The sequence below is a fragment of the Amblyomma maculatum genome, chromosome 1 (assembly GCF_055883805.1).
Source record: "Amblyomma maculatum isolate TAMU_Amacu chromosome 1, ASM5588380v1, whole genome shotgun sequence".
NCBI lineage: Eukaryota > Metazoa > Arthropoda > Arachnida > Ixodida > Ixodidae > Amblyomma > Amblyomma maculatum.
In genome coordinates this window covers 9,865,279-9,892,947 of record NC_139344.1, presented here as the reverse complement: position 1 = coordinate 9,892,947, position 27,669 = coordinate 9,865,279, and the positions used below count along the sequence as shown (strand labels likewise).

Sequence of the window (27,669 nt, the reverse complement as noted above, 5' to 3'; positions counted from 1 at the left end):
GAGGTTGCGGGAAGCGGCGCGTAGGCTCATAAAGGAACGTTGCGCGACGAACAGATAGCAGCGACTGACTGAGCCGCTGACGCCGCTAGCGAGTGAAGCAAGTGAGAACGGGATGCATGCACCGTGATCCGCTGATAGCGAGCCGGCGTTTCGGCAAAAAGAGAGCACCATCACCGCCACGCAGGAAGAGGAGGGGACCCCCTCCTCCTCCTTCTGCATGGCGGCGACAGTGTTCTACGCAGTCACGTTGTCTTGAGTCTCTAGCGGTGGCAGCGGCATAAGTCAGTCGCTGCTAGCGCTGCCTTCGGCGACAGAGCCCCCCCCCCCTCCTATTTCCCCCTTCCTTTCCTCGTGTGTTCTCCGGTTGCTGCGCGCGCACGCTCGTGCCCCCGTCGTTCGCTGCTGTGTACCCCCCCCCCCCCCATTTCCTTCGAGGCTCCGTTTGCTGAAGTGCCGGCTCGAATTGGGGGGATGAAAGGGGAGCGGAGCTGGTTAAGGCCCGTTTACTCTAGGCCGATCTACGTCGGCCGACCATCGCCAGACGCATTTTTTGCGTGGTCGTCGTGCTTGTCACACGGCGCCGACGCCGACAACGCACCGATGGCCGACCGACGGGGATGTTGGTCGGCCGACGCCGAGAGCGAAGCGATCGGGCGGCCGTCGGCCGATTTCGTAGTCACACTACGACGACGCGATGCCTCACTGCCCGCGCCGACCAATAGCAGTCGCTGCCTTCACCTCGCCCCGCCCACAGCCGCGTCTCTCGTCTGCTGCAGACCCCGGGGCTACTGATTTCGATACCTGCTTCTCGATTTTTACCACTTGTTCACCAAATAGCGCCCGCATTCGCTAAATGAATACTTCATTAGAATAGTAAACGCTTTGTCATTTTCCGTGTGAGCGAGAAATTTTACCGGGAATGCGCCGATGACGACGAGTGCATACCATCGCTGCTGCAGTTTACATCTCTTTGCATACACACAGGCTGCTAGTTTTCAATGCAAAACAACCGCCTGCCGGGCTGTACTTTACTCGGGTTTTTCTCTTCTCGCGCTACGGCTGCACATTGCGCATTTACGCAATGCGATAACTCCGCAAGAAGCGCCGATGAGGCGATATACCGCATGCGGAATGTTTGGAATTTGGTTGTTGACATCGCACGAGAGCGGCGCTTCCTGCTAATTGTATTTGCTTTCTTCGATGCCATCAGTGTTCGATTCTGGTTCCTTTAAACCGGAAGTATGTCCTTCAGCCATTTGCAAAAATTAAAACGGTGTTATTTGTGTCCCACGAGTGCCGCCGACTACTACCAGCAGCCTCAACATTGCTCGGCAGACCGGGTTACACCGGCGCTTACCGCTTTCTGTACCGGCGTCCCGTGATAAAAACAAACGTCGGTCTTAGGTCACTATAACCAAACTTACCCTCGATGACGGTTTCACTCGTTAAAACATAATAATTTGCTCCCCACGATCGTCGAAATCACACACACGATTGGCTGCGGGCTCGCTAGGCCTACTCGCCTTCGACGGGGCCGGCGTCGACTCATGTTCAACGAAAAAAGCACACCCGCGAGTGTCGAAGTGTGATAATACGAACCGCCATCCTTCCTTGCCTATATTTTAGTATGTATATGACACAGGGAAGCGAAGCCATGCACAGTACGTCGTTCATCGGCATTTCATTTTCGCTTGCTCGACGATCTGCCGAGGACTGATCGGGCGACCGTCGGCCGATGCGTTTCGTCGGCGTCGCTGGTCTGGGAACTTGTCACACTACGACGACAGGCGGTCGTTGGTCGGGCTGGCGTCGTTGTCGGCCTAGTGGGACTGACCTGTGCATCAACGACAGAATCGGCCGACCGATCCGCCGACCACCGACGTCGGCGTCGCATCGGCATCGGCGTCGCGTCGGCCTAGTGTAAACGGACCTTTACGAGGTCGACGCGGCCGACGCCGACGACGACGTGAAACCCAGGAACGGGCGCCAAAGAGCTGCGCTCTATAAAAGTAGTTTTACCAGTAAAAAAAAATAGCATGGCCCAATCAGACAACGTCAGCCACCGTGACCAGCGTGACTCCCATCCTGCCCAGACTCACGCCTGCTCACGCGTTGATTAGTGATGACGCGGCAGGCTTGAGTGGCGCCGGCCTAGGGAGCAAGGAGGTTATATAGAACTTCTGGAGTGGCGGTCCCCCATGGACGCCAATGCGAGCGGGTGAAGCCGGCCGAGCCAGCGGCGGCCATGTTGCAAGGGGCAAAAAGCACGCGGCGCCGGCCAGTGAAAGCGCATCGCGCGCGTTTCGCGAGCACTTGCGCGCATGCGAATGTAAGAAAATCTTAATGAAATCACGTTGTCGTCAAAATCCATTTTATAGACTGCCAATTTCTTGTTTCATACGCCTTACATTGTGACAAGAGTGGATGTAATCGGGGCCGAGCTATCATAATGTTCTCCAGATATTTTGCAGCTTCTTGGTCCAAAAAACACTCTTGCGCTGCGGCGCACATAGCACATCCGTAAACTGAGTTTCAAAATTAGAGCACACAGTTGACGAACACTGCTTCGGCATGAGAAGATGCCCTTAAATCTGCATTGCGGCACGTATGCTTCGCTGACAGTATAAAAATTTCTGTCCAAATGAGCCGCATTCGTCGCCTGCCTTACCAACGTTGAACGAACTATGTCTGTTATTTTAATGATATTACTAGCACTGGAAAACTATCTTAACACTGCGACTTCTAGAACTAGTGCCACATCTTTCAATCTATTTTGGGTAGCACTGTGAGGAAAAATGACAGCCTTTTAATAAAAATGTTTCAAGCTGCAAAAGTGTTATGATAATGCTACAGAAATTATGAAGTGCAGGAAAAAAACGAGTGTCTTCTTTCAGTTGTTTCTGCCAATAGCTAATCGAGGGGACGCACGTGCCAACGCCAGATGTTGGTTTCTTTCAAGCGGCCAAAAAAAAATAAATATCGGGAGCCCTTTTAGCACTCCTTAGGTGCTGTGAATCTGTAAACATTGAGACAGTTCCGCTTCTATCACGCGTTTATTTCAACCGAGTGAGACCCGCGTTAGTTCGGTTTTACATCGTTTTGCGTGGTTTACCATTTGATTTTGAATTCTACTCGTAGAGACCTTTTAAACGATATATGACTTGATGTTTTAGCGTAAGGTTGAATTGTTAATGAAATCACCTAATTAAAGCTCATTAGCTAATACCAGCAAATCGTATAGTGCAGTATTTCGTTCTCGATACAAGCTATTTAACGATATACGTCTTGATGCTGTAGCGGAAAGTTGAACTTATTACAAAGAACTAATTTATTTATTTTATTTTATTATTGATAGCAATTAAGACTTACAATAAGTCTAGTGCAATTATACTCGACATAAGCTATTCAACGACATAACGATGAGGCTCTCATACTCGGCATAATGAACACAGCACATTTATTCAGTTCAGTTCAGTCGTGTCCGACTCTTCGTGACCCTATGGACCATGTCACGCCACGCTTTCCGGTCTCTCATTATACACACATACATTTATACATTTATACACACTGTATAAATGCTCTGTGCCGTAGGATCCAATAATGCTGCTCATTAATATACACATTTTTTTTCAGAACTTTTTAGCTGAAGTTGTATCCCATGCGATCCAAAAGAGCGTGAAGATATCCAGACAAGTGCAAAGTAGCGTAGAACCGCAATGGGATGTTATATATATGGAAGCGCCACTTGGCGATATCTCCTTCTCGCCCCTTGCAAGATGGCGGACGCCAGATTCACTTTTCACGCACCGCCTCCACTCCAGAAGTGCTATATAACCTCCTTGCTAGGGAGCCTGCGTGTTGCGCCGCGGCGCCGCGGCGAAACATGTAGGTAGGCTCCCTAGCACCGGTTAAGCATGTGGCGCCATCTGGAGCTGTCAAGGCGATCTCCGTGGTCGCCGCCATAACCTCGACATCACCTCCGCGCGCGTACGCCCGCGGGGCTGATCTCGGAGTTCATGCCGCTGCGGTTGGCCCCGATAGCTTTCGCTATCGGTAATCTCTCACGGATCACTGTTTATTCGTGTGCATAACATCCATACAAAGAACCATGAAATCGAATAAATTGGGAGGATTGTTTAACCAATACTGAGGTGCTTGTAGAGGGATTGCAGCGATACGAGAGAGCTTTTTTCCACATCCACTTTGCTGCTGCTGTCCGGTGCGCCTCGCCAGGCGTATGCTAACTGTGCTGCTGAAGGCATCTTGCGAATCTGTTATGCGATAGGCTTCATAGTAAAGCGGCCCGAAAGTCCAACGTTATTACAGCGTTAACCCATTCCGAAGCGCCGTCCGCGGCCGCTTCGATGTGAAATCAGCTAGGCCCAGTGACGTCTGGGCAGGCGGGGAGCGGCGGCACAGTTCACGTCGCCCGGAGCGCCAGTGGGCGGCACCGTTGCCGAAAGCTGTGCGCTTGTGCAGGAATGCTCTTGGGACCCCAGCACAGCAGGCAGCATTAATGTACACCAGGTTCAAGTTGCACGAGTGTGGCTTACGAGTAAATAATTTGTGCATCCCCTTTTCGGAGTCCGAGCTGTGTGTCCGTGCACGAGCGCGAAGTATACCCAAGCATTGCGCTTTAAAAACACACCGACCGTGAAATCGACGCCAAGTGAAGTAATTGTAACATGCAGCAACGAAGACAGCGTGAAAAGCCATCCAGTGAAGCTAGCAGAAGTGGAGCGCTTTTCCTGGGGTTCCCAGTCGATAGGGTGAGGTATCCTGTGTCGTCATTTGTCTTTGCTCTGCTGACACCACGTCAAAGTTGTTTGATGACGTCATGTTGTTTACCATTGTACACGTTGTCGTCACAGAGATGTCACTGTAGATGGGTTTTGAAAAACAGAGTCGTTGCCCGGCTAGTATTTAAAATCAAACTAAAATATCTTCACGGCAAAATGAGAGTTGGATTACTTGGAGAGCATATCTGTATAACCATGAAAGCGACCGTATTCCTTCTGACGCTTCAAAAATCGGTGTCTATACTCCTTTAACAAGAGCGACAACAGCGCTGCACGTGTGCAGCGTCGTAGCAGTAGTTCAATCTCTCCAGGCTACGCTTCGACAGTTCACGGACTCTGTGAAATGCCTCCTTGCCAAATAGAGTTGGCCTAATTAATCAAATAGTCTTCAACAGGCCTAGACCGAAGTGTATGTGAAATAAATAAAGAAGTTCAGCATTAACGGTCAACTAAACTGCTTAGGAAAGCATCGCACAGCAGCAGTTCAAAGCGCGTTATCCTACTTTCTGCGTGACGCGGCGTTACCAAGAGATGACGCAACGGTATGTCCTCGCACCCAATACCCCTTTTGCTTACGACAGCACAGGTGCGACATAAGCGCATATTCCCAAATATGCCTGATGTAAATTTGAGCTCGTGAAAATTTGAGTCATTGCCGCAAACTTACTTTTAACAACTTCCCCTGCCTGAAGTCATCGATGGCGATGAACGCCACGCCACGCAGCCGTTGAAGTAACACACGGCACGGTATCAGGGTCGTGTGTAGTACTCATTGGCGGCCTTCATTACAATCCTGCAAAAAACCGGAACATCATACATGAACACAAAGAAAAGTTGCCTCTGTGAAAACTCTACTAAAATGAATATCCTCCCAAATCTATATAATAGTCTGGAGAGCTCCATTAGCTCAGTATATAGATTAGTTTCTACCGTACATGCATCTTTCCATAAGTTCTGTGAACTTACTCTCCTCTCACGCCTTTCTGCGGCCGCACAGAAGCTGACATAAGACCCAGATCTATAACAAATACTAAATGCCTTTGTTTTCACGGAAGCCGTAAAGTAGCGACAGAGAGTACATGAAATAAAATCACTGCTCTAGGTTAATTTCACATGACATCATCGCACCCCATGACGTCATCGCACGAGCGCCATCCGCAATTTTTGTGGTCACGTGAGCGACGCTGCCCGGTCGTCACATACCATAGTTGGCGTGTGGTGGTGTCACACGGCGGACAAAATCGTGAAGCACTATCGTGATCTGGCATCGCGTAACTTTAGTGAGCTAGAATATTCTAGCATATTGTAGACGTGCCCTTAAGTCAGCGATTTCCACCGTATTGCTTCCGTCCGCGAGCAGCGTTTTCGCAGTTCGCCTCCGGATTTATGCACGAACTACACTTTCCTTTAGCTTTTATTTTTTGTAGCGAAGAGCATTCCAGCCACAGCCTGGCGCCTAAGCATGTACAGCGTAACATATATTCTACTAAAACGCCGGAGGAAAGCGGGCTTTTAGGGACTGACTAGCACAGCCGCAAAGCAGGCATGCATGAGCGGGCGTCGCACTGCTCTTTATCCCGATCATCTCAGCCTGACGCTTCTAGTGCGCGCAGCGGTATGTCTGGTCAGCACCTGATCTGGTACTCAGTCACAGGGAAAAGCTCGCAAGAGCTAATTAGTAACGTGCAACGGCTTGAAAGTATTCCTCGCTTTACTCTAGCGCTTTAGCGCGCTTGCAGTTGTGCTCCATACATGTACCGGGAGTGGCAGAAGTCCGAAAGGTTCTCCTCCAAGGGTTGAAAGTAGCATGTTAATGAAGTTGTTATTGAGTAAGCGTGATCACATGCACATACGCAACCGCATTTATATCACATCGAGCGGGTAGTCAGCCCGGTAGTGCTTTATCAAAACGACGCGGCAGAAGCAACAGTGCAAGACCCGCCACAGCAGGTGTCTACCCCAAAAAATTGACAGCCGTACTGTTCGCGGAGTTTTCACACCTACAGTACCTATTGCCGCCTCCGTAGACAGCGCAACTGACCATTATTGCAGCAAATTAGCGTTCACAGCAGCTTGGATCTTCCGAATTACCCAAACGAAACCTCAGCAGACGACTACGATGACCAAGGCTATGGCGAACCGGAAGCGGAAATGCTTCATTTTTCCCGCCTCCCCCGCACTGCAGCCGACAGTGAATACAACCTATACAAGCTGCTTGGAAGTAGTGAGAATTTGACACGGCTCAGACATTATACCTAACTAAATCAGTAGCTGACATTTTGCGCTCTGCCTCGGAGCTTGAAAACGTTTCAATGCCGCCAAATTCTTCAGAGCTTAAAAAATTAATGTGATGTTTAGGGCGCGAAATGGGGTTTTGGGGGGGAGGGGGGGGATGGGAGGGGGAGGGCGGGAGTAGCAGTCTGTATTTATTTACATGTAGATTTCGAATAAGATGTCTAGATGGAAGGCATCCGCGGATTATTCGAACGGAATCAGTACGCATTATGAACCTTGCGTGAATCCCAGCTTCACGGTCCGCAAGGCTACTTTTCATCTTAATGTTAACACAGACAGTATATACCTTCAGCTGGTCGCATTGCCAAGCTCAGGTCGAGCGTGGTGGCCCTCATTAAATTCCCTGGAATAGACTTTTTCCTCCTGCTTATTTTTAACGTTTCCTGTTGCCCATCATCGACTAGGCACATTAGTTGCGTGAGGATTTTTTTTTTTTTTTAAATTCTCCACACAGACAAATTAGGCTCCGCTGATTGAACTCACAAAATTCCCTGGCTATTTGGGTAAGTTTTCTGTAATTATTAGAATGGACAGGCAGAGCACTTCAAATCGCTTTTTTTTTTCAACGGAATTTACCTACTGATGTTCCGCTACAACAATAATAATAATAATAATAATAATAATAATAATAATAATAATAATAATAATAATAATAATAATAATAATAATAATAATAATAATAATAATAATAATAATAATAATAATAATAACCAATCAATCTTTATTTATTGTGCGCAGGAACAACCATGTGGTCTTCGTGCTGCAGCACAAATAAAAAAAAAATGAAAATTCACACAGAAAGTTTACACACACAGATAGAACACAAAAGAAGAAACAAATAACACATGCAATGAAACTGAGGCGAAAAGTGTCACGGAAAGAAAGAAATCAGTGAGTAGCATGTCTTATATACAAAGTCAGAGAATTGTAGAGCACATCACGAAAAAAAAAGAAACAATAGATAGGGAAAAAAAAGCTAATAACTGACATTGATTATAGTAAATAGAAATATACATAAAATAAACAACCATTCCAGGAACAAATGAGTGGTACTTAAAACACAGACTAGAAATGCAGGGAAATACAATAAAAATATACAATTGAACGCGGGACAGTAAGATTCGAAAATAAAGTAAAGTTAAAATATAAATAAGAAACGGAAAAAAAAGCAAACCGTGAAGTAAATTAAATACAATACTTAGTCTAGAAAGTGGAAGTTATATGTAATAAATACAGTTTAGACCACAAAGCTACGAACGTCCAATATAAACGAAGAGAGCGAGTTTTGGAAGATGTCAAGGTTGTCAAGAGCTGAGGGCAGATAATGTGGCCATGAAGGAGCTTGTATAGAAAAATTATATCTACTCTGACACGACGGCAGTTAAGAGAAGGAAGATTCAGTGGGGTACTCTTGGAGGAGCGAGAGGAGGAAGTTGAGCAAGGAAAGCGATATCGAAATATCCGTAAAATTTTTTTTCTGTACTCTGTCAACATTGTTCCAGATCGAATTACAAGTGCCACTCCAAACAACCGACGCCTACTCCAAAAGCGGCAACCATATGGACAGGTACAGCTTTAGGAATGGAAGTGGAACACGAAACTCTCTCCAAAGTCTGCAGACGAATTCGAGTGTGCGCATAGCCCGCTGAGCAATGCGTTTAGTGTGAGAGGAGATGCTGAGGGTGCGGTCAAAAAGTACACCAAGGTCATTAATTTCATCAACCCTGTCCAACAGCACAGAATTCACGGAACAATGGTGGAGAAAGCCTTGCGTTTGACGAGTAAATGAGTTGGTTGGTTCACAGGAAGGGAAAGGCGCAGTATCTGTCACACTTGCTCTGTGGACACCTGAACCGTGCCGTAAGGGAAGGGAGGAAGGTGGGAGTGAAAGTGGAAAGAGAGAAAGGGGAGCCGTAGTGGAGAGCTACGGAGTAATTTCGACTACCTGGGGATCTTTAACGTGCGCTGACATTGCACAGCACACGGACGCCACTTCGTTTCGCCTCCATCGAAACGCAGCCGCCGAGGTCGGGTTCGAACCCGGGAACTCCGGCACAGTAGTCGGGCGTCTTACCACTGCGCCACCCCGGCGGGGCAACAACCCTAGTGGAAGACTTGAGGGTAAGTCGATTATTCGCACACCAATCAGCAAAAGCAGATATGTCCGATTGCAACAACAAGCAACCTTGAAAAGAATGTATGACCTTAAATATTTTTATAATAATAACAATAATAATAATAATAATAAAAATCAATCTTTATTTATTTAATGTGCGCAGGAACAACCGTGTGGTCTTCGTGCTGCAGCACAAAAAAAAAAAAGAAACAAAAATGAAAATGCACAAACATGTTTACACACACAGAGATAGCTTTTTTTGTACTCTATCAACCTTGTCCAAGTTTGATTTGCAAGTGCCATTCCAAACAACCGACGCATAATAATAATAATAATAATAATAATAATAATAATAATAATAATAATAATAATAATAATAATAATAATAATAATAATAATAATAATAATAATAATAATAATAATAATAATAATAATAATAATAATAATAATAATTAATCAATCTTTATTTAATGTGCGCAGGAACAACCATGTGGTATTCGTGCTGCAGCACAAATAAAAAAATAAAAAAAATGAAAATTCACACAGAAAATTTACACACACAGATAGAACACAAAAGAAGAAACAAATAACACATGAAATGAAACTGAGACGAAAAGTGTCACGAAAAGAAAGAAATCAATGAGTAGCATGTCTTATGTACACAGTCAGAGAATTGTAGAGCACATCACGAAAAAAAAAAACAATAGATAGAGAGGAAAAAGCAAGAAACTGACATTGATTATAGTAATATAGATATATACATAAAATAAACAACCATTCCAGGCACAAGTGCGTGGTACTTAAAACACAGGCTAGAAATACAGGGAAATACAATAAAAATATAGAATTGAACGCGGTACTGTAAGATTCGAAAATAAAGTTTGAAGTTAAAATATAAATAAGAAACTCATATAAAGCAGTACAAGCTACTTTAAACAGCACTGAACAAGAGAAAAAGCAAAACGTGAAGTAAATTAAATACAATGCTTAGGCTAGAAAATGGAAATAATATGTGATAAATACAGATTAGAGTACAAAGCTACGAACGTCCAATATGATTGAAGAGAGCGAGTTTTGGAAGATGTCAAGGTGAAGACAAAAAGAGTTAAACAACATCTGCATTCTGTCAAGAGGGGAATGCGAATAAAGAAACGGAGAAACTTGAAATGGTCTGAATTCCCTCATGCTCTTTCGCGGAACGCGCAGAAGATTGTACTCTATAAGAGCTGAGGGCACATAATGTGGCCATGAAGGAGCTTGTATAGAAAAATTATATCTACTCTGACACGACGGCAGTTAAGAGAAGGAAGATTCAGTGGGGTACTCTTGGTGGAGCGAGAGGAGGAAGTTGAGCAATAATAATAATAATAATAATATGGTCGATTCACTTTGTGTATATTTTTCTATCCAGCTCGCATAAACGCCGAGTCGCGGCAGGCCGGCAGCGTTGCCAACAACTTTCACAAAGGCCACCGTGAAAACATATTCAAGAAAAATGTACACGTGACATTACTTGTTTAACAGAAAGTCTTACAGCGATTATTACAGAACGTGAAAAAAGACAACAAAAAGAAAGAAAAACTGCATACGTAACCCATTTTTAGGGAACAAGGAAAGCAAACAGAAAAAAGTGAATCTCAAACGAAAACAAGGGTCTCGCACTGATGTACTTTCAGTACATGGACATCATCGATAGGAATACAAAAGGTGAAAAGTATTACAATTCAAACAGGAATAAAATGAATTATATATCTGACTCAGGCCCATACTAAGGAGTTTTTTAACAGAGCTGGTACGTGGTTATCATTCACAAGCTGGTTAAAATGAAACGGTATATAAAATATTCGTGTCCTCCTTCCATTATTAGTAAACATTCGCTGTTGGATGAATTTTTCTATGCACCGGAGAGCGCGTGTTTTTATATTGTCAACCTTAAGTCAGAAAAGAAGTAATTTTTGCACAAAACGTCAAACACACCCAGCTCCTGGTGGTAAAGGATGTCTAATGCCCGCATGGCAATTAGAACATGTTCATCATGGTATTGGGTACCGTGAGATTATCCCATATTTTGTGAAGGATGCGGTTGAACATATTTAACTTGCACGCAGAGGCAAATCCGTAAAGTGTAATTCCATATTTTATAACTGCTTCGCCCAAGGATTTGTATACCATTTTCCTCACTAGCAGATTGCACGAAAACCTTTATGTTGTGTGCAGACTGATCGTAACCATTTTACAACTTCAACAATTTGCTCACCCCAGGATAGGGTATCGTCGAAAGTCAGACCGAGGTGGCTGCTTGGATTGTCGCACAACTTTACGTGATCTCCCTCTAGGAAGTCGTATCTAAAGAGACCGCGCTGAATTACAAAAAGGGGGGCATGTTACTAATCCAGTCTACGGGACATCATGAACACTGGTCGCTTGCTAGGCTCTGTCAGATATTGTTGAGGGAGCCAACATAGCTGTGCGTGCTTCTGCAGTAGACCGAGATTTACGCGGAATCATTAACTCCTTCAACCACTTCGCGATCTCTGATCTGAAGTCGTGAACTCATACCTTGCAGGCAAGTAACTCTTTCTCCCAAGACTGTGTTATAGAAAGCCGGAAAGGGCTTTTCTCCCGTTCCTTATCGTCATTCAGTAGATCTTCCTGGGTTCAACAGGGCGTTGGATCGGGAGCACAAGGCGCAAATGTGCACACAACCGTAGCGGATGTTGGAACGCAGCTTGTCCGTCATAGAGACCGAGGCCAGGAACGCACGCTGTCAGCATCCATGTGACTCATCCTGAATTTTGTTGCATCAGATTGCCAGAGTAGTCCCTCCGAAGAAACTCTTCCGCCCTGAAACTAGTCCGTGCAGACTGACTTCCGAATATACAAGTTTTGCGCTGTGATTTCCGTCGCATCAACCGCATGCCTTCCGGATCATCGAAGAGGGGTGGTTTCAACGTCTGTTCATTTCCGGAAATGGCTGAACTCACAACGTGGCTGCTGATTCTGCTTTTCCTTGGAAGTTCGCGAGCACAGGATGCGACAGCCAGCACCAGTGGAGAACATGCGTTGAATGTGCCGACGACAGTGGCGAGTACGCTTGCAAACGAAGAGACTGACTACGGGCAGATGCTGCGAGACATCGTATCCAAGGGATTTTCCAGCATGCCCGCTTCCTTTACACGCAAGTTGCTCGGTGCAGACGTGCGGCCAGAGTGCAGCATTGCCCTTCTCCGGACCATGCGCGCCATAAAAAACTTGGATCCGTGGGCGCTGAGACGTGAGTGAACGGGATTTTCTTAATCTCCGGGATGAGGGTCTACGCGCACTCACAACCTAATAAATTAGGTTGGGCGTACGTGACGGACAGGATTAAAAATCTACTTAAACCTTAGATGTAAAGGCGATTTAACTTTCAGGGTCCTGAGGTGATGAAGAGAAAGCCGTTCATTGATGTATATTACTTTCACAGAAACTTTTGTTAAACCTGTAAAGCCTTATTAACTTATCTTGAGACATGGGGCCGATACCCTTTGAAACTCATCCCTCTCTCTCTCTTTCTGTCTCTCTATTTCTGTGTGTGTGTGTGTGTGTGTGTGTGTGTGTGTGTGTGTGTTTGTGCGTGCGTGTGGGTGTGTGTGTGTGTGTGTGTGTTTGTGTGTTTGTGCGTGCGTGTGGGTGTTCGAGTGTGTGTGTGTGTGTGTGTGTGTGTGTGTGTGTGTGTGTGCGTGCGTGTGGGTGTTCGAGTGTGTGTGTGTGTGTGTGTGTGTGTGTGTGCGTGCGTGCGTGCGTGTGGGTGTTCGAGTGTGTGTGTGTGTGTGTGTGTGTGTGTGTGTGTGCGTGCGTGTGTGTGCGTGTGTGTGTGTGTGTGTGTGTGTGTGCGTGTGTGTGTGTGTGTGTGTGTGTGTGTGTGTGTGTGTGTGTGTGTGTGTGTGTGTGTGTGTGTGTGTGTGTGTGTGTGTGTGTGTGTGTGTGTGTGTGTGTGTGTGTGGAATAAAAAAAAAAGAGAGGAATGGCAGTAATTGTGCAACCGCTGAAGTGCAGCGTGAGACCATCGATATCACATTACGCTGACCAGCGAGGAAACGTGCCGAGAAAAAAAGCATTTCGTGACCACACGGAAGCGACTTCGTAGGATCGCCGGCGGCGATTAAATACTTCTCCAAACGGCAGCAGAATCTGCCCCTAAGAGATTACAAGCTCAGCTTGAAGCGCTTCTTATGGAAAGAGAAGAAGACTGCCTGCAAGGTATCGGAGACAGCTGAAGTTTTCTCAAAATTGATGAAGTACAGAGCCTGCTCTACGCATTTGAAGAGGTGCCCAGAATAAGCAACGATTCCAATGTTTTGAAATTCTGGGCGAAGTTGCGGCGCCCCCCCCCCCCCCCCCCGGCGACGTTCCAGACCAGTAGTTCAGAAATGACCGCCAGAGAAAGGAGGCGGCGCTGGTGTAGTGGGAGCAAACTTCAGGTGCGCTCCCCTATAGAGGGCGAGGATGCCAAGACAGCAACACGAACGCTCCACGAACGCTCAGATCGCTGTCGGTATTTTCGTGTCTCTAAGGTGGCTCGTAAGCAGCCAGTTATTAGGTCAGGACTCGAGCACACGACCACTCTGGTGAGCTTTAAAGGAGGCGTGGTAGGGTCCACTTTGGAGAAACTGGCGTTCTTAGCAGATTTTTTTTAAATTCAAATGAACTCCACTTTTGCCTGAATTGACATTTGTTTTTAATTAATAGGCAACTGCTCTTCCTACGCATTTCGTATTCAACGAAGAAAACCCCTGTGACTGTTGGATTCGTTATAACTGTCCTAAACTTGCGCATCGATTCCTGTGGCTGGTTTCAGCAGGAATCATTGGGAGGGTTGTTAATTCGTAAAGAGGGGGAGGATTACCGTTGACTGAAGCAGGTATGAAAAAACGCATTCGAAGGGTAGTCGTAAAACGCTACGGCCATTAGGCGACAGCTTTTTGTGTATAAGTCTGCTTCGCTTGACGAAAGCCAGAGACCTTTTGGCTATCTATAGCGGGCAGAATATCTTCCCCGGGCGACGAACTGCCGGAACCTGGGGCAGAGGGGCCAAGGCTGAGGCTAGTGGACCGCTTGGACTCTGCAGGCGAAAAGAACTCATAACGAGCCCTGTCGATGAGCATGCGTTTTGCGAGCTCTTGCTCCCTCGTAACAAAGTTGTACACGTTTCTTCTTATCGTGAAAATAAACTATACGAAGTCATTTGAAACGACAAATGTCTAAATGAACTGAATCAGTCACGCCAGTTGTAGCAGTCTAGTAATAGCTTAGAAGTACAAAACTACAAAGAGTTCCATCTAATTACGCCGGTGGATATGCTGCTGCCAAGTTCTTTACACCAGCACATATCGCAAAATAGAAATACCTCCGCACCTAACGTTGGATCTTGCTTTCTACTCGTGTATACAGTGGTAAGCGCCCCGTGTTCAAGTTTTCACTAAGCCTCTCTAGGCCCTTTAGATTAGCGCCATCTTAGGTCGTCAACTGATTCAGCCCCACTGGTCAACTTTCTTTATGAGAAACTGAATCGACTGTCTGTTCAAATAAAGAGTAAGACGGTAAAGGATCGCTAAGGCATCGCACCTTTTGGGACATATGTAATATCATGAGGACAAGGCTATTGCTGGACTTTTGTTACATTATGACCTCTATTCATAATGAATGGTCCCACAGGACACAATTGGGGCGATAATGTATACTCAAAAAGAGAACAAAGCTATAACAGGGAATATTAGGGATATTGTTTCATGTGTTCACAAACACAGGATTCTTTTGTGAATCTGCAGCGCTCGTTTTCAGGAAGTTTCGCAAATGCAGTGAGTTTACTCGGCTGGATAAAATGGCATATTTCGCATCTAGCCACCTGCAGGCTGCCCTTTTTGTGGCACACAATGTGGCTGCTCATTTCACAAATTCATCTGTCTTAAATCAATTTGAGTCCTACTCGCAAAATACAAATGGAACGTCTGAGAGAGGGGTAGGAAAATTAAATAATGGAAGGTTAAGCATTTCCAATATCGGACTCGATATACTCTGCTCACATTGCACATTTTCAAAACGGTAAACGGAAGTGAAGAAACAGAAAGAGAGGCGGAAAGTTAGCCCGTTGAGTCCAGCTCATGGGTGGAGAAAGAAGGAAAAAATGTCCGCATTACAAGCGAGAATTCAAGTCTGGCGCTTTGTCTCATTTCATCCGCATAATCAAGCCTCCACGATAACTTGCGTTGCTTTAAAAACAGGATCATAAGCGCCCGTGACGCGAATCCGAATAAGACGGAAATGACGTGAATTAGCGTGCGCAAGAAAAAAGAAACAAAATTAACATTGCCCAGATCGCACCGCCTAAGGCACAACGGGCTAATGACGTAAAGGACAGTAGGAAGTAGCAAGTGAAACTCCTTGTATTTCGTAATATCCCCTTCCCCTCTCCCTTCCCCTCCTTCCGCCACTTACAGTGTCCTTGGTCATCCCCAGTCCAATTTCGTGACCAGACCATAGGAGTCATATCGCAGTTCTCCTTATACGCTATTCTAGGATAAGGACGAATTCAAACGGCAAACAGAAGCAACAAATACGCTCTGCAGGTTGTCTAAGAGTTTAAGAACAAGAAATAAATTTTAAAGATTCTTTGACGGAACTTTAGGTTCTTTTGAGCGCAGGTTTGTGGCTTTTCGTAGTTATACTTTGAAGCACTCTTCGCAAACAGGAAGCTGAAAGAGAGAAAAGCTAAAGTGTCTTCGAAAACAATTATATCGAAAGGGCGTAACACGCCTCCAGAGAAACGGGAAAATAAAGTGCCGTAACTTTATATTCCCGCAACGTCGATGGTTATTTGAAGTTTTCCAATTTACATTTTCCTTTCTGTCGGCGCCTCCAGTAACATATCTTAACATGTGTATTCCGTGTAAAATTTGAGGCTCCTACATGATTTCAAATATTCGAAACGAGAATAATATGTGAGACAGGTTGCATATACGAAATCGCATTCGTAAACGTTGCTTTTGGTTCAAGGTCTCAAGGCTGGGTGAGGAATAACAGAAGCGAGCACGAAAAAGAAACGCAGGCATCGTGCATCATCCTCTCAGTCATTTGTGTTTGGGTCATGGTGAATTAGTTTTCCTTCATAAATATGACTTGGACTTTTATGTATCTACTAGCAAGCTAAAATGCGCTAGATTAAAAAAAAAAAACTGAGACTAGTGCCTAATGAATTTACATTCGACGATATAGTTCATCAATGCTGATATATATCATCAATTCAGCTTTCACTTGGCGTGCGCAGCGGATCGCGTTGACCATAAAGTCGATAACTCCATGTGCTTGACATAATTAAAAAATGTTAGGAGTTCAACCCTTGTCTTTTTGTGTTTATTTAGTGTATTTTTTGCGTCTTTTTAGAGTCTTTTTTTAGTGTCTTTTTAGTGTCTTTTTTGCGCTGTCGTCTTTTTCAGTGATAATAATCTAGTAGGGAACCCTTCAAAATTTCGTGAAGAGTTTGCTGCATTCTTCGAAGGGTACAAAATTCACCCAGATTGATTTATTTCCTTCTCCGAAGCACCGCGTATTCTCAATCTTGAGAGCATCACCTGAAGAGAAAGTATCGTCGCAGAAGCACGAAAGCGCGCAATGCGAACTCGCACATTATTGATGCTGCAAATCAATTGCACAACTTATTGAAATGCACATTGTGTGACGCATATCGTAACCTACATACTAACCTAATTCGTAGTGTCGAGTTGAGCCGTTCCTCTGATCCATTTAATCCAATTTTCTTTTCACATGATGTCTGCATGCGTTAGGCCCGACTGCCTGAAGGTTGCCCATGACAAGAACTAGTCATACATCGGCTGGGCATAGCACACACTCTGAATAGGCACTGTTTTTGCCCAGCGTTTTGTGCTTCGGCAGTTTCTTTTCAGCTAGTCCATGGCCGTGTTCTTTTCCGCTTTGTATTAAATGTCGGCGTTTTTAAATAGCATTATAATTCATGTGATGTCATGGGTGCTACTTTGTGGTGCAGAGCACAGCTTCAGCAGTGCAAGCAAGAACAGGCATTTTAAGGCGATTAGATATGCTCGTAGCCTTTCAACGTGTTACACGCACCAGAAAATGGCCGCCACTGTGACGCAGGTACATACTCCGTATTCTTGCCACGTGTGTTTCTGGACGAGTCTTCAGCTGGAGTGAAGATTGTTGGAAAACGTATCAACAATCTTAGATATGCGGATGATACCACTTTAATGGCAGAAAGTGAAGTGGAACTCAAGAGACTTCTGATGCGCGTACAAGTAGAGAGTGAGAAGTTTGGGCTTAAACTGAACATTAAAAAAATGGGCTGTGGCTTAGCTTGGTTAAGCCTGGTAATTGCGAAGCAATACGTGGGTTCTGCTATTGTACCGCATGTGGTGATGCTCTGGTTATGCTTATGCTAGTATGGCTATGGTGATACTCTTGGCTGCGCTATATTTCTGCTATGTTTGGCATGGGTAAACACGCGAGCAGATGGTATGACATCACATAGCGCGCAGCGTCCCTGGTGATAGGAGCGGGAGTCAGGCCCCGGCCGTAGCTATGAGCCGCGCAAGGCGACGGCGTGTGATGGGGCGCTGTTTTTACACAGATGGTATGACGTCACATAGCGCGCAGCGCCCCTGGTGAGAGGAGCGATAGTCAGGCCGCGGCCGTGGCTATGCGCCACGGAAGGCGACGGCGTGAGATGGGGCCCCGTTTTTACACAGATGGTGCGACGTCACGCAGCGAGGTCACGCGAAAGATCAAGCGGGGCTATGCGGCCGCGGCACGGCACGGGCTCAGGTGGTAGCTAAAGCAGTATTGCTTCCCAATAAAAGACAAAGATCATGGCGTCTTGCCCTTTCAAGTTCTGGAGCATCAAGGGACAAGAAGGGAGACTGCAGCCATGAAATTAGGAGACGCCTGCTTCTGGGAATGAGAGCCATGGTCAACCTTGACCGCCTAGTAAAGAGCAGAGACAATAGTCTGCAAACCAAGATCCGTATAACTCGTGCTATATATCTTTTCAGTTGTGATGTATGGATACGAGAGTTGGACTGTGAAGAAGGCTGACCGCCGAAGAATTGACGCGTTTGAATTGTGGTGCTGGTGGAGACTCTTGAGAGTTCCTTGGACTGCCAGAAGATCAAATCAGTCGATATTGTCGACCATAAACCCTGACTGCTCATTGGAGGGTCAAATTCTAAAATTGAAACTCAGATACTTTGGTCATCTGATGAGAAGAGAGGATTCGCTGGAGAAAGATTTGATGTTGGGAAAGGTTGAAGGTCGCCGGAGAAGGAGTAAGCCGCGAACGCGATGGTTAGATGGCATCCTCGAGGCGCTGCAGATGAAGTTATGTGATGTTAGGAAGATAGTGAGAGACCGGAATGCCTGGCGTGATATGGTCCATAGGGTCACGAAGAGCCGGACACGGCTGAACTGAACTGAACTGTGTTTCTTCTCCTGTAGTTCGCGGGGTTTCTCAAGTCGCTAAATTGACTCGGAGCCGCTCCCTCTCCAACACATGCACAAATATAACGCTTTCCCAGACTTTCAGTTAGCGGGAATACTAGTAGCACAGCGCTTGTTGATTAAAACGGTTCTCATCAGCGCGTGCGCTTCCATAGAAGGGTTACTGTGGTCAGCGCAGTACTCGGCAGACCGTTCACTTACATGCTAAAACGGCTGCGTACATGTAAGAACTGTTTTGTGACATACTTTACGCGCTCGACGGAGCTTAGATTGTAAACAACAGCTTGGGAAGATGTCAATGAAGATTCTTAAAGTGTGGATCTGGGCTAGTTACTTTAATTATTTACACACGTTACTTACTTAAGAAAGCTTAATTTTTAGTCCATCGTGCCCTTTCGACCGCGCTCCGGATTTCCTTTTTTGAGTATGGCAGTTACCACAGAACGAAGCAACAGAACGATTGGCATACTGACACACCAGTGACTAATACAAAGAGACAGGGGAAAATTGCCTGGACCAACTAAAGTTTGATGCATGTCATATAACTTGCACTACGTGCACTGTAAAAAAAAAAATAAAAAAAAATGCTGAAGCAAAGTTTCTTCCAGCTGTCCTGCCAGAAGTTTCTGGTTCTGCATGTTTTCCGTTTTTAAGTATTTTGTCATTTCACACGTTTTCACAGGTTTTTCTGCTTGCAACTAACAGAAGATGTCTATGATCTTTGTATCGCAGTTTGCATTTTTCGGTAAAAAATGATGAGGCTTCATTTTCTCTCAACACGTTTATGTCATTTTAACGCCATTTTTAAGGCGAAACCTTTACTAGCACCATTGAGCGAAAATCTTCCAGTCAACGTTGTCAACACTTCCTGGCGCTCGGCAAATTGACCGGACAACACAGCCGATGCCTAGACACCGAAACGGCGAGCAGGACAACAGATCTCAAGGAAGTGTTTTAACTGTATACACCGGGGTGACAGGGAACCACTCGTCATATCTCCCTTCTGACCCGCTATATGTTCGTATAGGCATCACTAACGGACTTGCACGTGGTGCCAGTTTTAGAATATTCCTTATCAAAATTGCAACGCAAACTTTCTTCCAACCGTGCTTCGGGGATGTCATATACCACTTCGGTTCCCAGTTGGCATGTATTTCCAATTCAGATAAAAGGAAGGTTGCGATAGGAATTACAAGTAACTACATATATAACTCTGTGTATATGCCTTCAAAAAAGGATATGGCACTTGCCTACGCGACAATTTTTAGCGGGTTTGTGAGGGAACCGCCCAAAAAATAGATACCTTGTTTTGCGAATGCGCTTCTGTTAATGTCACATAATAGGCATCCTCTGTATGGGAAGATAAAGTTTTCTTAGAAAGGCCTGTAATTTCAAACCTGTTCAATCCTTGTGTATGGTCTTGTAATCGCGCGGTACAAAAAGCACGCTCTTTGTTGCCCCTTTCTGAAGAGACAAGCAGAGGCGAGAAATGACGCAAAGACTGCCTTTCGTCTATCCCACTTCTTAAATCTACCGTTTTTCATGGGTATTCTAGCTCTTATTCACTGGGCTCGAGATAAATGTGGACCGCCTGGGACGAGCTGGACGCATGCTGACACTGCACGTGCATTTTTATTTATTTCGCCTTAATCGAAATACGGTCAGCGGGGCCCGGATGGAACCAGCGGCCTTGGAATCAGCAGCCGTACGCCAATGCCCCTGATCTACCGCTGAGGCGACAGGGAAAAAAAAATATTGGTGGCAACTAGCAAACAGCTTACATCATATTATTGGAAAGGGATGGTCGATGATATGTTGCATACATGTAGTCGTACGCGGTAGGAATCACCAGCTTTCAGCTTCTCTTTTGCTTTCCATTTTATGCCAAGTTCGCTTAGCGACTCTGAACGTACTTGAACGCTCTTGCTATCGGAAGGTCGCACAACGGCCGCCAAAGGCATCAGTGTGAAGCAAAAATGGTTTCGTAGGGTGTTTTTCGGGGCTGTTTTAAGACACTTTGTCGCCTCAAGGTAGAATGTTACAGAAGCTGCTGTGGTAGAACTTAACCCAGAGCCGTCCACTACGGCGCTTCTTTATTTCTTCCTTCTTTCACCTCGCTTCTTCCTTTTTTCCTTCGCGGCGCAATTGCCTGAAGTTGAGATACATGATGTGCCTTTGCTTTCTCCGATAACAGAATATTATTTCATCGATTATTTGCAGCTGAGGACTGCGCATTGAAAACTTCCGAGAGCCTCAACGTCAGCACTTAAAATAATGCTGCCCACCCTGGGTGCATATTTTGAATGGAGCAGGTTTTGTCAGCTTAGAACGTGGAACTTAATTTGCTTGACTGTGTCGATTTCTTTTTCCGCCCTTTGAAGCATTGCTACTTTTCCGCATGCGTCATTGCGAACACTTTGATGTCGCTCGCGCTTCGTAATTGGTGGTTACGCACAAAGCTCCACCTGGGAGATGCGGCTAATACTTTTGCGAGCTCCTACTAGCGCTTTGAACTGTTGCCTGTATTATATGAAACGGTAAATCAGTGCACCGTCCATCCGGCATGCGTGTTTAGTACGTTGTTAAGGACGTCAAGATGCTTGGCTCGTGCATGTTATTACGCCAACATCAAGGAAGCAGGAAAGTTCGATGCAATAACTATGTTTAGTAACCGCAAGGAAAGCACGAAGTCGCAGGAAAGGAAATGCTGCCGGCTTTCACATCACCAGCCCTTTCTTAACAAATGACGCTGATTCTGTATAGCTTATAAGTTCGAGGAATCACGTTTGGTAAATGGGATTTAAAGAGTGTAGGTATTAATTAACGATCTTTGATTTTATCAGCTAAATAATCTTTATTTTGTGAATTAGCAAGCATGAAATTAATTCAATCAGCTGTATATAATGTTTAAAGCCTCTACACATATTTTCCAAGACATGCTGAAATTCCCAAACCTTCCCGGATGTTCTCATTTCCTAGCTTACTTTGTCTTAAAAAAAAGAAAAAAGAAAAAAAGGAGGTGCGCTATCAATTGCCCTAAACAATTGAGCTAATAAATGCATCGGCATCGGGTAGGTGGAGCAGTGGTGAATCGCCATCACCGCCGCCACTGGAGGCCCCGAGTCGTGGCGTAAGCTGCTCGGAAAGAGTGGGATGCGCCTGCTGTGTTGTGTTCGCTGTGGCTGCTCACAGTGTGACGGCTCAAATCGCACCCATCTGCAGCCTATGTTGCGTTTTGTCTTGAATGCTGGTTCATGCGTTTATAGCCCTTAATTTTGCGGACTACATAATTGCGTTTCGCTTGGGAATTATCCATAGTTTTTCTGTAATGCCGCTTTTGAATAGCTAAAGCAGGCGCGATTAAAATTTTATGTCCTACATTTACGCTGCAGAATCCTTACTCTTCCGAAACTGCAGCCATGTAAATGATCCAAGCTACACATAGTGTACACAATCATACTTGCCAGATGGCAAGTACAGGGGCTAACAGCTTTTGTTCTGAGCTAAGTGTAGGGGGGTAGAACGACGTCTGAAGTATACGTGTGGTCCTGCACAGTCGTACTGTTGGCCAGCGAGCACGCAAGTTTTGTTGTTTCAGGCCTCTCAGTTGGCAAGTCAGAGAAGCTGGTTACGCACTCAATACGTAAAGCGTAACGGATGGAATGTCAGGTCCTGACGGTAATTTCACTTCCCTTACGCGGACCGTACGTGAGCGAGCGCGCGTTTTACTTTCGGAAGGACGGCGGGTGGCGGCAGTGGCGACCCCTTCGAGGCGCGGCGGAAAGCAGAAAATGGTTTAAAGCGCCGTGACCTCCAAGATCACGCCCCCCCCCCCCCCCCCCCCCCCCATGAAATCATCTCAAGTCTGCAGCAAATATCCTCTTACGAAATTTCACAACAATACCCATATACCCGTCTTTCAATATGCAACTATGCAGAGCTGAAATTTTTCACCGCGTGGAGTTTCTGGCACCTCCACAATTTTTTTCCCGGCACTAACAACTTGCCAAAACACTACCTTTCACTTAAAAATTCACGTTAATTACTGAAGAGTCAGGAAAGAACTTAGAGAAACGAGATTAAGCCCTCAAAAACCACTGTGCATAAGTTTCCCTGTCAATTTTTCCGGCGTCCTGAACATTTTCATCGACTTTGTTGTGCACGTATTGCTTTGGAATACAGGTCAAAATTAAGAGGTGGGCATTCCTTGGGCCTGAGGATTACAGCGACAGCAGTTATTGTTAACAACCAGTGTGAAATATCGCTGTCAAAAAAAAGAAAAAAGAAACAAACAGCTCGTAATGCAAAGCCAGCTGCGAATGATTAGATGTGGAGTCAAATGAATTATTGAGGGGACACTACGTCGGCGTCTTACGAGTTGATTGCAAGATCAAGGTCTTCGCTGGGTTTCGTGGAGCTGCGCGGACGTGGTGTTGTCAATCAAGGCGGTATCGGTGCTTTGTCATTGTACTCGCGACAGAGCTGTTTGCCAGGGTTTTCTGCAACAGCAGAGTAAAGGCTTTTTTGGAGACACGATAAGGGATGGTTTTTGTTTTCTCTTTCATGCCTTGCACTGCTGCGCCTGTCGAGGCGACAGAAGAGCGTTGCTAGTGGTGACGGTATGAAAAGAAAGCACAGAACAAATCCTAGCCAAGGGCAAAACAAGACGGTTTGTCCTCTTGTAGGGCACGAACACGATCCCAAGCGCATGCAGGAGCAGGCGCTATATTTATCTTCATTTCATGTTCGCAGAGAGGATAACCGATGGTCGCTTAGGGTAACAAACTGGATTCAGAGGGAAGGGAAGCATAGCAGGGGGCGGCAGAAAGTTAGGTGGGCGGATGAGGTTAAGTTCGCAGGGGTCAAGTGGATGCAGCTAGCACTGAACCGGGTTAATTGGAGAAATATGGGAGAGGCCTTCGCAATGCAGTGGGTATAGTCAGGCTGATGATGATGATGATGATCAGTGAGTGTTCAAGGTCGATAGCGAGAAACGAGATCACCGGACACTGACACAGCGGGCTATTTGCTTAAAAAGCACATGACATACGACGAGAACAGTGCAGCACCATTTCGCTGGTACGAGGTTCGAAATGGCGGCATCTGTAGTACTCGAATCGTACTGTTCTCTTTAACTGGTTTATTCAGGGCGTTGAAAAGTGGACTTCCTGGATTTTATAGAAAAGAACTAAGAGTACCACTCAAATTGTTACTCTTTGTAGAAAATGTGTAGCCGTAAACTTTATAAGTACCGTAAAATTCTTCAACAAAATCTTCATTCCCTGCAGTTGGCATGAATTTAGATCTCAAGAACTACGAAGCCGCCACATTTGAAGTCTACTCTATTGTAAATTTTAATAGCACACGTGCGTACTGAGATATGGCTGTTACAAATTCAGTCCAACAAACCGTCTTATCACGTATCCGAGACCAAGGTGCGTGGTCAGGTACGTCTCCTTGGAGGGATGCAATATAGCGTATATAGCACTTGTACTGACAACAATGCGGAATTGCAGGCTATTTTAGCAGCTTTTCGCTTTTGATCAGACAAGCAAAAGCTTGAAGACACTGCTGTCGTCCCAATACCCTCAACTAGTGATTCTCCGGCTTCCGGGTCAAGAGACGGAAACGCTTGCCAAGAGCGAAAGGTTATCAGCGTCTCGATCCTGCATTAGCACCTATTTTTAAGCGGCTCGCGAAATGCAGAAGCTGCTTCGTATCAGAGAGGAACTTCATGCTGAAGACTTCTTTTCCGTATAAACCAGTACGCAAGCTACAGTGCATAAAAATGATTGACTTTCTCTAAATTGCTGCTATCTTTCTCCCACAACCTTACTACCACAACCTTTCTCCCTGTTTGCGTTCGCGTGGACGCATAACCCATTTACTCAAACGACGTTCGTGCACTGCTCTTCGCACTTTCTAAACAAAAATTCCGAGATCACTGCGGAATGTATACACCGCAGAAATGCGAAATCCGGAGAGTTGCTGCTGCACACGGGGCATCATGTTTGCTGTCATTATCGTTATCAAATAAATGCACCGTCATTATCATTGATAATGTCATCATTGTCATTATCACTAATTGTAGCGTCATTGTCATTGCTACTATCATCCTCACGGTAGGCAAGGAGAATTATGCTGTGCATTTCACGGTCCCTGGAGTGGCGCAGTTCGTTAAATCGCTCGGCTAGGGATCCGAGAGATGGAGGTTCGGTTTCCGGTGGAGAAAGGATTTTTGCTTTTCCAATGACGTCACCGTGATGATTGACAAGGGACACATCAGCGCACAGATCCCGCGCACATCTCGCGCACAACTCTCGCTGTGGGTTTTCTTTCCATGAGCCTAGAAAAGCTTTCGCCTTAATACCCCACAGTTGATTCACAATTAAAAGGTGTCCAGGAAGCTGTACGAGCGATAGGCTTCTATTCCCTTTTAAAAACAATAACGAAGGACTGTATTCCATTAGATTCCGATTTTCATTTAGAATCGATTTGTCCATCAGGAATTTATTGGAGCTCGAAGCAGCGACTTTCCATCGTCCGTAGGTAGCGACCTGACAATTGGCTAATAGGTGACCGCAACTCAGCACTGGCTGCATAATAAAACCAGTGGTTAGCCACCGCGTACGGCGAGTGGCGATGGCTATACACCACCGCTGCGATTCATTTTCTTTTGATTTCTGCTAATGCTAACTCGCTTCTTCCATCGGAAACATGCGTCATGCTGACGTTCGACCAAATGAAATGAAAAATGGAAGCTTATAAAATTTAGCCCCTAAGTCTCCATTATCCCCAAACAGCGATTGATATCCATCATTTATAGTGCTATTGCCAATACTGAATATGATTTTATGTTTTCATCTCAAGCATTACAGCAGCTTCAATTGCGTAAAAACGGAATAATAAAATCGAATAATTTATTAAGCTTCATTTCATAGTGACTCCAGCTTAGCAAACTGGCTATGTTGTGGTGGTTTCAAGCTGGAGAAGCTAGCGCCAAACTGTCCCGCCACGATAAGGTAACGTGCGCTTTAAGACCAAACAATTCAGAAGAGCCGGTCTTGACGATTTCTGAGGAGCACAAGCAGAAAAGCGCCACTTGGAGAGCGCGCGAGTGCGAAACGGATCCCCCGCCATGAGCTACAATGCTAATAATATCGCTTTTACTAAGAAACACAAAATGCAATAATTCTAAGTGACAACAACTGAGCATTATGCCGACGTCGATGAAGAAGGCTAAGAGATGAGGATCTATAAGTAAGGCTGAATGAATGGGAAGGTATTGAGAAGGAGCGATAACACAGGCGATGGTGCCAATGCGTAAATAATTGGACGCCGATGTTTCAATCTGTTTTTCTATTTGACCAGCCGGTCACGTAGATAGGGCTTTGGGGTCAGTACTTTCCGCACTGGGTAATACTTGCCTGGAACTTTGCTCTTCGGCATTTCTTAACGGGACCGAGAAATGTTCTCATTCTCAAAAGCACTGCAGTTTCCGGCTCTTTTTTGTGGGGCTGTCAGTATGAGTATCTGAAAATAATGAGAACCTTGGGCTTTGCCATGAGACAAGAATTGTATGGGAGTCAGATGGTTTTTACCGTGAAGGCGTATGCAATAAAACAATTTTTTTTTAGATATAGACTACCGTTGGGATCAAACCTGAGTCGTTTCGGAGAATCCCCTGGGTTTGTATTTTCTTCTGTCTAGGCAATGACCGCAATACATGTATACCCCTGCAACAACATAGTAATGCGGACTCAGAGTGTAATGAAGGTGCTTTATACATTCAGTTAATAATGTCTTGTAGGAAAAGTTGGGCGAAACCAGGTTAATCAACGGCTCGAAGTGGGACTATGCTAGAATTAAATTTGACGGATTCTGCCCAGGCGTAGATGTTTGCGAGAAAACAGCTCGCTATCTGAATTAATTTTGTACTCAAAGTAACACAGGCATCAAAACTTTGCTAAAGCACTTAACCCCTTTTAATTATAAGAAGCGTAGGCTTTAACACGCCAAATTACACCACGAACTAACGGCAATTCCGCTTTCGCTTTGACGAACTCGGCCTCGAACTAGCACGTCTAGACGTTCCGGTTTGTTCCGCTGTTTAGGCGCCTACGACTTGAAAGTAAAAGCTGACTTTCGTGGTGCCTCAAAATGCACGCAGCCAACATCAGCACCGTCCATTTCACGATGTAGGCTTTAAGCGAGGCTACGCCTCTCCACCTTCGCACATAACTCTTGGCTTTATTTTTCTAGGTGTCGTCATTGTGCATACTATACGATACGCAGCTCAGGACGTGGCTTTTGTTGCAATTGCAGACCGTGCTGGGCCACACCTGGTACCTGGCGGCAGATTTTCCACTCTTTGTAGCTTCACTTCTGACGCTGCTGCTGCTGAAAAGGTGAGCACGACTAAAGGTGCAGACTTAGTATGTTCTGCAGTACCTGCGCCTTGGTTGGGCTTCGACTATGAAACACTATGGAGCCTGAATTGCGTACATGAGAGGCAAACCATCGATACACGATGTATTACATTTGCTCCTCGTAGTTTTAACTGTTTGTAGCGCCGTATGAAATTGCTGCGAAGCACAAATCGGAATGCAGGCGCTGCATAAGGATTGCTGGCTAAACTGCGCATTACTGCACGCGCATATTTTTTGCATCGAGTAAACTCGCACATAGTAATTTGCTAGCACTTTTAATAACTGGTTTCTTTTTTTTTTAATCAAATGTGCCATTATTTTCTTTATAACCCCGTTTGTACTCTCATTGAAAGCCTGCTCTTTGGTGAGCTGAAGTATCGTGCACACCACAGCAGGTCTGCTTTACGGTCGACTTGTATACGTTTAGATTCCACAGGGCTCGACATTCAATCTTTAAGTGGAGCAAGCCTAAACATGTGGTTTTAAATTTTAATATATCGGGGATTTTCTTGCGTCAGTA

The 27,669-nt window shown here is 45.4% G+C and overlaps 1 pseudogene; it reads left to right on the top strand.

Annotated features, from left to right (window-relative positions):
* The window catches only part of LOC146201626 (uncharacterized), a 115,910-nt pseudogene that overhangs the window by 41,219 nt on the left and 47,022 nt on the right, over positions 1-27,669 (top strand).